Source organism: Prionailurus viverrinus, unplaced genomic scaffold (assembly GCF_022837055.1).
Source record: "Prionailurus viverrinus isolate Anna unplaced genomic scaffold, UM_Priviv_1.0 scaffold_42, whole genome shotgun sequence".
In the NCBI taxonomy this organism is placed as follows: domain Eukaryota; kingdom Metazoa; phylum Chordata; class Mammalia; order Carnivora; family Felidae; genus Prionailurus; species Prionailurus viverrinus.
Window position 1 is genome coordinate 1,607,273 of NW_025927609.1, and position 9,975 is coordinate 1,617,247.

The window sequence follows — 9,975 nt, forward strand, 5'->3', positions numbered from 1 at the left end:
AAGGGGAAAAAAAAGGAAGACACCCCAGAGACAGCAGTGGTGAGGTCTTAAGGAATGCCAGCACAGGGAACAACGTGGAAGGCAGCATGACATCACATCGATGCTTGGTCAAAGGATGACCGGGAAGAATCAGATTCTAAACGGAAAGAAATTTTAGAACTACGTATTTTATTTTACTTCACTTCTTTCTTCCTTTTCGATGAAAGCACCACAGTCTGATTTTAAAAGTCTTCGCTCAAAGTCCAAGAGCACTCTCGATGAGCATAAGTGAGGCCCAGGCAATATGAAAGGACTGCGTCACAGGGTAACTGGCAACATTTGCCCGCTAAGAGTACAAGCCTGAAATACAGCCTGCCAGATCTGAGCTCACCGCCTGTGCCCTGGCCCATCGTGGTCCCCCCACGCTCCTGCCAGCACCCCCTGGCGGTGGCAGGGGAGGCGAGAAGGGCCCCTGCAGTCACAGGGCTCAGCGCAGTCCTGCCTTTGCCACTGACGTGTGCCCTCGCTGGGCCCCGTCTTCCCCACAAGTAACACGAAGACTAACATGCCCACCTCTTGGACTAATGCAAAGCCAGCTCATACACAGAAGGTGCTTTAACCCCCTGGCACGTCACAAGGACCTAATAAACATTAGCTGCATGAGAGCCAGAGTGATTCTTTTGTTTTTTTAAGTCTATTTATTTTGAGAGAGAGAGACAGAGAGAGAAATGAGCAGGAAACGGGCAGAGAGAGAGGGAGAGAATCCCCAGCAGGCTCCGTGCTGTCAAGGCACAGCAGCTGGGGCGGGTGGGGGGGGGGGGGGGGAGAGGATCCTCAAACCCACGAACTGTGAGACCACGACCTGAGCCAAGATCAAGAGTCAGATGCTTAGCTGCTAAACCGATTGAGCCATCCGGGCGCTCCCAGAGAGATTCTTTTAAAGATAGGTCATGACATCCCCTCCTTCAAAACTCTCTAAAGTCAACTAGGAAACAAAAAGGAAAGAAGGAAGGGAGGGAGGGAAGAAGGCTTCGCATCACAGGGTGATTACAATCTAAATTCCTCGACACAGCTCCAGACCCCCTGCCTCCCTCCTCCTCACCGGCCTCCCACGATTCCAAACCCAAACCCAGGACAAGGACGTTCCTCCAGAGCTCCCCGCTGCCTGGTAGTGCCCAGCTCCCTCCGTCCCCTGAGCCCTCTCAGGCCCCTGCCCACCCTCGATCTCATTTTGTTTGCCCTTCCTGGCACGGAGGCCTTTAGCTGGGGTGCACCGCCCCATCATGTGAATCTCATGAAGGCAAGAGCTACCCTTTACTGTGCTCACACCCAAGTCTCCAGTGCCCAGAAGAGAATCCAGCACATGGTGAACACCTGTTGGTGACCACGTGTGAGGAACAAAACTGGCCTAAAGGCAAGCAGAATTTCTCTGCACCTGCAGTAAAAACACCAGGTACCTTCAAGCCCCTTCCACACACACTTAACCCCTCTTCATTGTAATCCATCACAAAGACGCTACACTGAACACCAAAGTCATGTTTTCTTTGTGCGCTCCTAGAACAGCAGCCAGTCATACTAATCGCATCACGTTTTTAAACGTGATAACATGATACTCGTGGTCTATGCCCAACAGCCATCAGGCTATGCGCCAAGGTTATGTGAAGACCTCTCTCGGCTGCTGCATCTTCCCTGTCCACACCCCAAATAAAACTTAAAAATTCATTCAAGGAATAAAGATATTTTAATTATTTAAATACACGACTTGGGGGTTTTTTAATTTTTATTTTTTTAAGTAAGCTCTATGCCCAACACGGACGGGGCTTGAACTCACGGCCCTGAGATGAAGACTCAGCATGCTTTACTGACTGAGCCAGCCAGGTGCCCCCCAACGTACAATTCTTAAATGAAATTCTCACTATAAAACTTTTCTACCACACACATTACGAATATGTTTTTAAAGGTTTTTTTTTTTTTAACACCACCATTTCCATCACACAAATTATAAATTTGGAAACTCATATTTTAGAAAATTGACACACACACACACACAAAAAAAAAATCAAGAGTTTTTTTAAATAATTTTTTTTATTTTTAAAGTATTTATTTATTTATTTATTTATCTATTTATTTATTTATTTATTTTGAGAGAGAGAAAGAGAAAGAAAAAACGTGAGCATGGAGGGGCAGACAGTGAGAGAATGAGAGAGAATCCCAAGCAGGCTCTGTGCTGTCAGTGTGGAGCCTCACGTGGGGCTTGATCTCACAAATGGTGAGATCGTGACCTGATCCAAATCAAGAGTCAGATGTTTAACCAACTGTGCCATCCAGGCGCCCCTAAGTTTTTAAATCAACTTGGAAGTCTCTAAGTTTTTCAGTTTCACACTAAGATTGACACTTTTTTTTTTAATGTTTATTTCTTTTTGAGAGAGGGAGGGAGGGAGGAGTGAGGGAAGGGCAGAGAGAGGGGGAGACACAGAAATCGAAGCAGGCTCCAGGCTCCGAGCTGACAGCAGAGAGCCTAACACAGGGCTCAAACCCAGGAAACGTGAGATCATGACCTGAGCCAAAGTCAGACGCTTAACCGACTGAGCCACCCAGGTGCCCCAAGAGTGACACTTTTTCTTAAAATTTTTATAGGCTGGTAAGTGTACAGTCTCACCTATTAATCTTCAAAGTATTCTTTCTATCTCGTATTTAAATAAGAGTCCTTTATCCTAAGTATTTACATAGCTCATCACAGCATTCCAGGGAATAAAACTCCATTCTTAAATAAAACTTACGCCTAAGGGATTCTGATGGCTAATAAAAATGATTAGGTTTTGCTTGCACCCATGTATAAAAAATATTCACTGCAGCACTGTTATAGCAAATATTTAACACTATATTAAAACACATATACAACTGTGTCTGTATCTTGACTGCTGCTGGGAGATACACAATCAATGGGCTACAGCAGGTGGAATGAATGGGATGAGGTGTAAATCTCGGTACTTTCTCAATGTACGTTGTGCAACCTTCCATTTTTAAATCCATATGTAAAAATTGTAATGCTATACATTTCAAAGTCTTATATTTTATTTTTAAAAATCTAGTGCTATAAAAGCGGTTACTAACACTGCCAGTGCTTGAACTTTTTGAACCCTGCCTGTCCTGTTCAGCGCTGCATTGCCCAGGCCTGTAACAGGGAGGGCCCAGCACACAACAAGCCACAGATTAAGTGTCTGTCCACTGAATTCAGTTTGCTTTATTCATTCACCAGACAAAGACAAGTTCAAAGAATTTTCTTATCCCAAAAATCTGAAAGCAACTGAAATGTTTTTAGGGCGTGTCGATTCACCAAGGCGCGCATTAACCTACGAACCAAGAAGTTGTTCTCCGGTGATGTTCTTGTTGAAGTCTCTTCGCCTCCCAGCACTGACTTTATGAGCACAGGGCACCTCGAGATACATGTGTCATCAATTTCGCAGAGCCGGACCAATTTTCTTTTCACCACTGCCCCCTGCAGAAAGGCCTCCTCTTTTCCCTTCCAACCATAGCTTCAAATTTTGTCCACGAGGTAGCTCAACACATCCAGTCCCAGGAACCCTGAGACATCTAACAGGGCGTTACTCACCGACAAGACAAGCGTTCTTTCCCAAGCCCTGGTGAGTCCCCTGCCTCCACCCCCAGCAGGGCCCGGGATGGGCATCCGCACCCCGCTCGCTCGGCGCGCGTCTCACCAAATACTTCCCAAGCCCCCAGTGCGGGTGTCCACTCGGAGAGGACCCGCCCACTGGCGGAAGCACGCAGGGAAGGGCCCCTAATTCCCGGTCCAGGGTGGAGCACGCACCGCCTTCTCCCCTCCCCTCCCCTCCCCTCCCCTCCCCTCCCCTCCCCTCCCCTCCCCTCCCCTCCGGGCAGCCCTCGGCAGGCAGAGGCAGGCAGAGGGGAGTCTCTGCCCCCAAGAAAAGACGGCAACCAAAGACATTTCCTAGGGACTGCTCTTGAGACAACCCGCTGTCTTAGAAAATGCAGCTCTGGTGGCACCTTTCAAAGGAGTAAAACACACAGGTGAATTTCAGAGAAAAGGAAAAGGCCTACAGAAATACTTCTATTCGCAAAGCTTACTGATCTATCATTTTAATTAGGGCACTGAGAGTAAAGCAGCAAGTCTGATAATCCAGCCACTTTCTTTATACTTAAGAACGGAACGCTAACCATTACGTTTTGTTTAGTAAGGGGACAAAAACGTCCTTATCAGCAGTAACTACCAAAATCTGCTGGCTAAAAATATCAACTGCGAACCAAACACAGGAGTGCGGGACTCCGGCACGTACGGGGACCAGAGCACCCTTCTCGGGACCCCAACACTTTCAGCGTCCACAGCCCAATGTGACACATTCCCTCGGACCGTCCACAGCCCGGCAATTTTCCTACTGCAGATCTGAACACGTCAGAATTCACCTCGGGCCCCCAGTCGCCCCAGATTGTTCCGGATCGCTCCAGACGCCCGGCACACGCCGCGGGAACTTCCCCGCCCCGGGCCGCCCGCGGCGCGCAGCTTCCCACGCGGACACGGCGCCCTCGGGAGGGGACGCGGGGCCATCGGGGGTGTAGCCCTCTCCCGGGGGGCGCAGGCTCAGCCCAAGGGCGCACTCTGCCCTCCGCGCACGTAGAGCCTCTGCACGGACACGGTGCCCTCCAGAAGGGGACGCGGGGCGGTCCCGGGCGCAGCCATCCTCCCCCTGGTGAAGAGCGTCGGGGCGGACACGGCACTCCTGGGCACGGGAAGGGGCTGTCCCTGGCGCAGTTTCTCCCCCCCCCCCCCCGGGGCTCAGCTCCATTCCGGGGTGCAACGTCCCCTCCCAGGGACGCAGTCTCCCCTTCATCCCGGGGCGCCTCTTCATCCGGGGCGCAGTGTCCCCTCCACTGGGGCGCAGCTTTATCCCGGGGCGCAGCCTCCCCTTCATCCGGGGGCGCCGCCTCATCTGGGCGCAGTGTCCCCTCCAATGGGGCGCAACCTTATCCCGGGGCGCAGTCTCCCCTTCAACCCAGGGCGCAGCCTACTCTCCCCGGGGCGCAGCCTCTCTCCTCCCAGGAACGCAGTCCGCCGCCCCCCCCCCCAACACACACACAGACACACACCGGCGGCAGCTTCATTCTGGGGGCGCCGCCACCCCTTCATCCTGGGGTGCAGCCCCCCCGCACGGACGCAGCTTCAACCCGGGGCGCAGCAGCACCACCACCACCACGGGCGCATCTTCACCCCGGACACAGCCTCCCCTTCATCCCGGGCGCAGCCCCCACCCCCCTCCCCGGCACGGGCGCAGCTTCATCGCGGCGCGCAACACCCCCCCCCCCAAAACCACCACGGGCGCATCTTCACCCCGGACACAGCCTCCCCTTCATCCCAGGCGCAGTGCCCCCACCGGGCGCAGCTTCGTCGCGGGGCGCAGCCTCCCTCACCCGCGGCGCAGAGCATCCCGCGCAGACGCGGCGCCCCGGGGAAGAGACACGGGCCGTCCCGGGCGCAGCCTCCCCACCCCGGGCGGCCCGCACCCCGCCGGGCAGCCCCTCCGGACACCCCCGCCGGGCAGCCCCTCCAGCCCCCGGGCCCCGGGCCCCGGGACGGGCTTCACGGGGTCCCGCTCGAGGCGCACGCCCGGCCCGGCCTCACCACCTGCCCGGCGGCGCTTACATAAACGCGGCCCCGGCGGCGGTGCCCGGCCGCGGGGTCCGAGCCCCCGCCCTGGCCTCGCCTCGCCTCGCCTCGCCTCGCCTCACCTCCGCCGCGGGCCGCTCCGCTCCGCACGCCGCGCGGGGCTCGCACCGCCAGGCCGCCCGGGCTCCGCTCGGCCGCCGGGGCTGCGGCGCGCTGGCCGTGGCCTGGCGCGGCCCCGAGCGCGGCCCCGAGCGCGTCTCGACCCGGCCGCCTCCGCCGCCGCCGCCGCCGCCGCCGCCGCGGCCGCCTCAGCCTCCGCCTCAGCCTCCGCCCTCCGCCCTCGGCCCTCGCCGCCGGCTCCGCCCTCCCCACCGCCCCCGCCGCCGGACGCGCGCACGCCTGGAGCTGGGGGAGGGGGGCGCCGCGACGCAGGACGTGCGCGCGCCCGCACGCCGCGCCGAGCCCCCTGCTCTCAGTGAGCTGGCCGGCGGCCGGGGGCGGAGGGGGGCGGCGCACGGGCCGGGCTCCCGGTCCAGGTGCACCCGCGGGGTCCTGGCCGTGCGGAGCAGGATCCGGGCGCGTGATAGAAGGTGGGGTCCCCGTCCCCAGTCCCCGGAGGTGTCTCCCTCCCGCTCCTGCGGAGAGCTCTCGGGGAAGTCAGCAGCCGGTCCACCGTATCGCAGTGGAGGCTGTGGTTGGGTTGGTTGGTTTGTGTGATAATAAAGGCATTTTAAAGCTTTTTTATTTACAGCGTATGGAGTAAACTTACTTCTCTATATTGACCGACTTTTCTACGACTGTACACATGATGATAAGCACATGGAGAAATGCAGCGTTTCCGAAGACCAGAGTGACCAAGTCAAGGCTGCACTCTGTTCAAAACAGAAAATAAACTAAAGCTTAATAAGGAAACATGTGTAGTTCTTGAAGGCAGGTGCTGACACCAGGGCAGTGACTTTCTAGGAGACAGTGGTCAGAGTCTGGCAAGCCTGCGGCTTTTCACCTGGCTCTTAACCCCTGCAGAGCACGTGGCTGTGGAGGTTAGACACCAAGGGCAAGTCGGGCTGCTGCGGCTCAGAGGTAGACTTTGGCATCTCTTAGGCCCAGCTGCCTGTTTCCCCAAGTGTAAAACAGGTCAGAGAAGACTAATGCCGGTAAAGAGCCCAGTCCAGAGCCTGGTGTGTGGAAGGCACTCCATCAGTGTTCGCTAACGCTGTCATTCCCAGAGTCCCGTGGCGGAACACAACACCACAAGGAGCTCGGTGCCCTGGAGCATAAATTAACCACAGGGGACGGTGCCGCAGCAGGCCTCGTATCTGCTTCAGTTTGCTGTCTGACGGTAAAGGAAAAGCCTACCTTTCGGGCCAGCTAGCTGACAGGCGAGCCCATCGCCCTGCCTGAGGGCCACGCGCTAGGTACAGAGTCCCAAGGAGCGCTTGGACAACCAAGTACGAATCAAGACCCCTGGAATGCCCTTCAGGGAGTCCTCCTTAATGAGCAAGTATGTGCATGAGTACCTGCGATCTAGTGCTATGAAACAGACCACCCCAAGACCAAGTGGCCCAAAGCAGTCGTCTCATGGCTCACGATCCTGTGGCCAGCAGCTCCCGCAGCTCATCTCTGCTTCATGGCGTGTGGGGCCGCACCCATTCTTGGGGGCCGCCAGCAGGGACCACGAGAGGAACCAGGCCGCCAGCAGAGCGGCCAAGGTCGCTTCTCATGGCAATGTGACTCCCGTCGGCAGCAAGAGGATAGGCCGAGCTCAGCGCACGGGGCACTTCCAGCCTCTACACCACATTTACTAAAGTCCCATTGGCCAAAGTAAGTGAGAGAGCCGCGCCCTGAGTGGGCACGAGGGGGGCTGCCTAGGGCACGGTGGAGAGACGTGTGACCCCCTCTGGAGGCCGCCTCCGCGCCGTCTCCTCCAAGTATCATCTTTCACAGAAAGGCAGCATGCGGCCCTCCCGCAGGAGCTGACCTCCAGCACGGACCCGGCGAGGAGCCCGGGATCGCTGACTGCCCTACCGGCTCAGACAAGTGCTCTCCAGAGCCAGGCTTGGGGCACCGTCCCTGACGTGGAGGGATGGCACGCAGAACGCGCCTCTTTATGCTGACGTGGTGGAAAGCAATCTCCAGACGCTGGCGCCAAGACCTGGTGTCGTGGAGTACCAGCACGCCCACTCGGTACCTGTGAGGTCCGCTGCCTTGATGACGGATCCCACAGCCTCCGTGGGAAAGCCCTTCGGCCCCCGGCTTACAGGCAGTGTCAGACACCTGGGTGCGGGGGCTGTTCCTCCGGGCTCCACGGAGGTGCTGGCAGCTCACGGCACCGGTGCTATCACCTGGCAGGGCCTTCAGCGTGAACGGCAGCCTGCAGGCCTGGCCCTGCCCTGCCCCCCAAACAGTCTGTTGTTTACCTCACTCACGCAAATTGTGAAAATGAAATATCACTTTGATGTCCTGAAAAACAAACCTGACGCTCAAATGCTTGTGTACAGGAATCCAGCCTCCCTCCTCCATCTGCCCCGGTGACGGGGCGTTAGCGTTGATATGAGCTCAAGGACCTGTCGTCTGCCGTGGGAACAGTCTATACAACACCAAAAAACCACCGTGACCCCTTCTTCCCTCTAGCTGCCGTGCCCATGTAGCTGGATCCAACAAGGAGAATTAGAAATCACTCTGGGGCCCCCAGGCACCTATCGGACAGAACAACAGGCCTTGTGAGCCCGGGACGGTGGCCTCCGGCAGACTCCGGAGATGGCGTGGAACCTGGGCCGCAGGCAGCGGCCTGGAGAGCCCACTCAGGAACTGTGGGGAGAAGGGAGGGGTCCAGCCTGACCACACTGGGGCTGCTGTGCCTTCATTCCCATCCTGGGCTTCCAGAAAGACGTTCGGTTGAAGGAAATGTTCCAGGCCTACAGGTATAGAAACGACTCGTTTGTCCAGGCCCCCAGCAGAGTGTTAGGCGGAGGGCTGAACCACATGACCTGTGCATAGAGGGGCACTGTGGCTCTGAGCCATCAGGCTGGCCCGGTCTGCTTTCTGCCCCTCCTTTCTAGGCCTCGGGTCCACCGTGCCCTCTGCTCGCACAGGGTGACCATGTGACCCCAATACTGCCTCCCCGAGCTGATGACATTCCCGACATGTCCTGCTGAGTTACACCCTGGTCATAGTCACGGTTTACGCAGGTGGATGACCCACGTACCTTGGGTGTGGATTTCCATCATTCAACTCCAAGGGCACCTTTTTCTTGTTCTTTTGAAGCCTGCTCCACTGGGATCCCTGCGTCCAACCAAAAATGTATCTGACAAAATGTGTGTTTCCTTGTTTTATTTAGTTCTGTCCAGTGTGCTTGGGAGAGGACGCCCACGGTACTTTTGGATTGTAGTCTAAAAGTGGCCTCTTGATTTCTTGGATTCTAAAAAAGTCAGGAAGATACAACTGCTAATAAGAGATCACCAGTACACTGTGATATGTTCATCTGAGGCAACTTTTTTGTCCTATGTTTATAAAAAGCGTGACACTGGAGTGACGAGAGCCAGCTGGTTCTCAGCCTTCAATCAGCTCTTCGTGGGAGCAGAAGGCCCTGCATGGAGCCTGCCCAGCTCGTGACGTGCCTCTTTCTCTGGGTCCCCCAGCCCCCCCCCACCTCCGTGAGACCCCGCGGACACAGGACCTTGTTTGTGCAGAGGAACAGGCGCACTCCTCCTACTTCCCAGCTCCAGGACCAAGGTGGAGTCCTGACTCCGTATGACTTCACTTGGGAGCTGGGGCTGGCGTCCAGACAAGCCCGAGTCTGTGCCTAGACCTGCCGCGTGGAAACCCGGCGTGGCTGGGATGGCCTCATCACCCGCCGTGCACACCGGCCAGGGGAGCGAGCCCGCGGTGAGAGTCACACAGCGGGAGGGTGGAGAACAGGCTGGCGGCTCTTCGGTGCCTCGTGCTGTGGGTCACGTGTGCAGGTGAGCGCAGGCGAGGAAGACAACGAATCTGCTTCTGAGTTGCGGTGACACAGGGAAGGGTGGTGTGCAGACAGCCGGAGACAGGCCGGGGTGAGGAGCACAGCGTCAGGTCGAACAGGGTCCAGACTCTGCTCCACCACAGGTCAGCCGTGCGACCGGACGGCTCGTCTGGCCTCTCTGAGCCTGTTCTTCGTCCGGGAAAGGAGGGTGTTACTCAGCCCCAGCTCACAGGCCAGCCCCACGCCCCGCGTGTAGAGAGGCTCCAGCGGCAGAGAGCGCGGTGCCGTGATGGAGTGTTGTGGGAGTGTATCCCGCCCGGCTCCCCGGGGCCAGAACGAGCGTCATGAAGCCGTGGCCCTCGAGCCAAGCTTCAAGGGGGAGTGGGCTGGCGGT

General features: G+C 57.0%; 1 protein-coding gene across 2 annotated transcripts in view; it reads right to left on the reverse strand.

Moving 5' to 3' along the window:
- Positions 1 to 5,796, reverse strand: part of ADARB1 (adenosine deaminase RNA specific B1) — a 141,688-nt gene extending 135,892 nt beyond the window's left edge. Inside the window, exon 1 of one of the 2 annotated variants that reach the window (XM_047846942.1) lies at positions 5,743 to 5,796. The gene's annotated coding sequence lies outside the window, so the exon portion shown is untranslated. The remainder of the gene's footprint in view (positions 1 to 5,742) is intronic. The other variant, XM_047846943.1, reaches the window with a different exon arrangement.
- Between the last annotated feature and the right edge of the window lie 4,179 nt (positions 5,797 to 9,975).